Raw genomic sequence first — 5238 nt, 5'->3', positions numbered from 1 at the left:
TTGTTTGTTTCTGGTTCCTAAACACCAAGGGTAGTCTACTAGCATGCACACAAAGCCTCAAGAAGCTTCTTTACTTCAGGCATCTCCTTAGGCCACCTTGTTAAAGAATTTACTTCATAATCAGTTTCTAAGAATCAGTATTTCTTTTCCTATTTTCCTCCACTTGGACATAATGTGATTAGACTAAGAGTTCTCAGGCTTTGGGACTGATCAGAATCATCATTAAAGAAAATGCTACCAACAGTCCTACCTTCATGTAGGAACTCTGTTGTTTTCCCTCCACTTGCACATCATAATGGTTGTGAGAAACGAGGCTAAGGAGGAAGTCAATTCGCATGGGGCCCCATCTTCTTCGAGGGCTCTCTGGGAGGGGCAACTGCACCAAGATTTTTGTTGAAGCATATTTGCTGCAATGATGACATGTCCATCACACTCATCTCTCTCGAGAGCCCCCCTGGGAGATAATGGCATTTTGCAGTGAGTGTGGCCTATTCTGGATCATTCCAAGGAATATTTGGATCTATCTAATTTAGGCAAATAATGTTGAAATACATAGGGGTTTTTCCTCTCCTAAGAACTGGAGGATGTTTTCTAAGGTTTTCTCCAATCAGTAGGAGGGTACAAACACTTGAAAGTATTCACACTGGATTACTGGGTAAGACAAATTGCTCATAGCCACCCAGGTTAGAAAGATTGGGATTTAACGTGACAAGCCATCAGAGACTGAACTGAATGGTTAAAGGGTCTGTGTCCTATTGTAGAATAATCAGAGATTGTTAATGAAGCACAAACCAGAAAAATTGTTATTAGGCTTGTAAGTGCTTGTAATATAATGTGTTCAAAAATATATGGCAAAGCTCCCTCTTCCTTAAAAAGACACAAAATTTACACCAAAAAATTGTGTGAAATGTGTATGGTAAAATCTTTATAAAAACTGTGAAATGTGCCATTGATTTGGAAAAGGGTTAACGCCAGAATATTTTAAAGCTTTACTCCCCTCCTTGCAGTGTAACCCAAAGATGTCTTCAGTTTTTTCCTTCCTTTATAAACTCAAAAGTCTAATTGAAAAGCAGTCTGTGTTATTCAATATGAATGAAGTAAGTACACTTGGGTCAGGTGTAGGGTTGGGTTGCTTTGGACAGCTTAAAAAGATTCTCCTCTTAGCCCTTATCTGTTTGTTCCCTGAAGGATTTCTGTATCCCTTCAGGCAAACCAAGCAGTAGCAGCAGCAATAATCTTATTTACAGAGAGGGCAGGAGGGCAGAGGGTTGGAAATCCCAAGGGCTAGCGTTCAATATGGTCCCTGTCATCTTGAGATCAGAGGGTTTGCCCCAGCCCAGGTGAATAATGACCAAGAACACTTTGTGACTGATGACTCTGCTATGTGTGGGGAGTTAATTGATGTTCCTCTGTTCCAAGTGAATAATCCACTTTCTCGCAATGATGGTGATGTCATCAAGTGGGAAAATATGCAGCCAGCTAATGTGGAAACAAGATACAGAGTCCCAATCCCCACCTGGATGCTCTTCTGGGCAAGCAGGAAGTGATACTTTTACAGATGTATACAATGCTTTGTAAAGAAATCTCATTGAACTAGCAGAACTAGGAGAAAAGCTATCTAAACTTTGACCGTTTTGACTAATATTATGAATCTGCTCATACCTCTGTAAACCACAACGCAGGGGCATCAAGAAAAATTAATCACCTTAGCATCTATGACCTTTGGTTATCTGACTCCCCACCCTCATCCTTATTACTCTCCTTCAGGTACCATGTCCTAGACACATGAGACTATATGTCATTCACTGGACATATCACACTGTCTTACATCTCTCACCTCTTACCCCCAACTCACCATAATTTATCTCCTTGGAGCTTCCTTTATCCCCATTTTTCCCTTTCTTCTTTTCATAGCTAGATCCCACTTTGTCTTCAGTGCTCTATTCAAGCATCACCTCTTCTTCCTAAGTCAGGTATTTGTGCCCTTTCTAGTTTCCCCTAGCCTCCTCCATTTTAGCATTGATTGCATTGTGTTGTAATTATCTTTTTAAGTGCTCACCTACTTTCATTAGATCTTAAGTAATTTGATGATTCACCATGGTAGATAATAAATGTTGCTTGAGTTGAACAGGATATATGCACAGCACAGTTGACTTATAGGGAAATTGGCTTATGGGTCTCAACTCAGTAATCTAATAGCTAAGAGTCAATCTGAGCTATACCACTTACTAGCTGTGTGATCTTCACCAGCCTACTGTCTGTCAAACTGGAATATTAATACCTCACAGAGTGGCTGAGAAGATTAAATGAGATGGTTCATCTCATACTGAGATAAATACCAACCATTGTTATCAATGCCAAGTATGAGGTAGGTTCTCAGCAAATACTTGCTAAATTGTGTTTTACAGTTTTCACAACTTACATTTCACTGGCTATCAGAGTATTATTTCCTCAATGACATATTCTATGTACAAGTTAAAAATAAAAGGCAATTTTTTTTTTAAATAAATGAGCTAAAATCAAAACAAGAAAGCAGCCAATAGGCTAGAAAACTAGCTACTGTAGGTGGGACCAGGAATTATTTTAGTGCCCGGCTCTGGAGATAAAATAAATCTAACTTCCCCTCAGCCACTCTTTCAGCTATCCAAGGTGTGTGATGATTCATATGAGGCCAAGTAACAAAGAACACAAATTTAATTTATTTTGACATCCAGAATATATTTGACAAAGTTTTTGAATTGCTGCTGTCTGGAAAGTGAAGGAAAGGAAATAGAAACATGTACTTCATCACACCCATGCTCCTTGGCAATGTGGTGTGATAGAAAGATCCAGAGTTTAGAGACAAAAGACCTGGTTTGCATTCAAGAGCAACTTACTAACTACCCACGTAAACTTGGGCAAGATACTTGGCCTCTTTGAGCCTACATATATAGAATAAGATGTTAGAATTTTAAACACTATTTTTACTAGGCATTCTGGTAGGTAGAGGTGGTGGTTTTCTTCTGTAAATTTGTTAGCACATGGGAAATTTTCAATAAATACTTGTGTAATATAAGGCTTTAACTGAAAGAAAAGTGAATACAAGGAGGCACTGCTTAATAAAAATAATTTGGGCCTTGGAATGAGGAAGTCCTGGGTACCAACCATAGTTATCTTGTCTTTACCTCACAGAGTTTTCTTTTTGCTTATAACATGAAGTTAATAAGAGACATCACAGGGATGCTGTGAGGGTTAAATAATATATGTTAGGTGCTGGCACAATGCCTGACATTCAGTAGGCACAATAAAATAGAGTGTCTTTGTCCTGATCACTAGCTAAACAACTGATATAGACATTATTAACTGAATAACTAAGCCAAAATGAAGCATTCCAACACAGATTAATTCTAACACTTTACATTGTTGTAGCCTTTTGTAGGTTTCAAAGCTCTTCAGAACACTTTATACCATCTGATGTTACTGCTATTTTCAGAGCTGGCATTTTTACAGATGAGAAAATCGAATCAGGGGTTGTGGCTTGTTTGAGTCTAAACCGCTAGAAAGTGAGCACGCACTTCTACATTTCCGCTACGAGTGGGTCTAAATCTACACAGCTGGTAATTCCTCCTCCAGTGTTCTTTCCAACACGGTGGCTGCCTGGGTCAAAACTGGGTATCTTTGACATTTGCCATGATTCTGATATTAGCCAAAAAGATTGTGTACTCAGTAAGGAACATATGAACATTTTCAAATAGATCAGGCTTACCCAAAGATGTATTCTATTATTATTAAAATAAACACACGAAGTGCTGCATTAGTCATCTATTTCTTAGTATTAAAAGAACAATTATTTGTTTGCTCCAGAAATATTTGAGCAAGTTCAAAGTAATGAAGGAGGTGCCGCAGTTAATACTGGGAAGTCCCAGTGTCTGATTTTTCTCTTAAGCTAAGATTGCAACTGTAATATTTTAATTACTCTTCCCATTTGTCAATTTCTTTTGGTCATTTCCCTTTTTTTTTTTGGATATGTCACAGTGAGGTATGTGGTCTATAAGCCCAGGTATTTGTTATTTACTGTTACCCAGAAACTTTTGAAGTGGTTAAGACAGTACAAATGACCAGCATTTCTGAGATGTTCAGAGACCCACCCATCATATGTTTCACCTCCTAAGCTAAACAGATATATAACCTCCAAATTTCTTCTATCAGCATTCCAGGGGTAGGGAGTCAAGGAACGATGATGACGTGTACAGTTCATTTTCTAAAATCCAATATGGAGTCAAGAACTTTACATGTATCACCTTCAATCCAGGAAAAACTTACAGAATATTCTAGAGATGACTACAGAAATTTTCCAGTTGGAACCATCCATGAGGCAAACTGGAGTTTCTGCATGTCTTAATTGATTTTGTTTCTACATTATCCCAAATGTGTATTTCAATATAGATAGCAACACATATTGATTGTGGATTAGTTTTTGAGTCATAAGATACTCTATGAAGACACTGAAATAAGTATCTTTCTCTCATCAAGTCTCAGTATGAAATTTAAGAGCTAAGAATACCTATCATTTGCTTTTTGATAGGAAGCATTCAGCGTGCACCTAGCCAGTGTTTACTAAAAGAGGCAGAACGATCAATTTTTGACTATAGTCATTAAGAAGCAAAGATAATCTACTCTCAATATTTCAATATAATCTATTTTCAAATATTTAATTACTTGAAAAATATAAAATCTTTCAAAATTGACTGCAAACATACTTTATTTCAGACAGTAATATTTAAACTTCATGGTAATGCTTTCTTCATTATAAAATTTAAAGGTATTTCTCTTATTGTTCAAATTGAAATTATGAGTTTTTACAAACTGTGTTGAAAAGCACTTATCTCTTTTCTGGGGTTCAAAATATACAATGCTCATACATTTTTTCAGTTTATATTGTACTATGTCTGTTAAGTCTCAATTTAATTTACACATTATGAATGGTATGTTTGCTTTAATTTACTGCAGAATCATTTAAATCTTTAATGAAATAATGCTTTTTAAAGGTGTGGTAGCCTTTTCTGCTTTATTGTGTAAAAAATAGCTTTTTGTGTGTTTTTCCTATGTTAAAAATAAGTAGATTAATCCAATATGTCCCCACTTTTCAAGTAAAGTTCTAAGTGCTTTTTGAGGAACAAATTAGTTCGGCAATCTTTTAGAAATCAAATCCTTAGTATTTTGCCATCAGACTGTGAAATAAGGCAGAGTTCAAAGGCA

This window comes from Mandrillus leucophaeus, unplaced genomic scaffold (genome assembly GCF_000951045.1).
Source record: "Mandrillus leucophaeus isolate KB7577 unplaced genomic scaffold, Mleu.le_1.0 Scaffold268, whole genome shotgun sequence".
NCBI lineage: Eukaryota > Metazoa > Chordata > Mammalia > Primates > Cercopithecidae > Mandrillus > Mandrillus leucophaeus.
Note: the sequence above shows the minus strand (reverse complement) of the source record.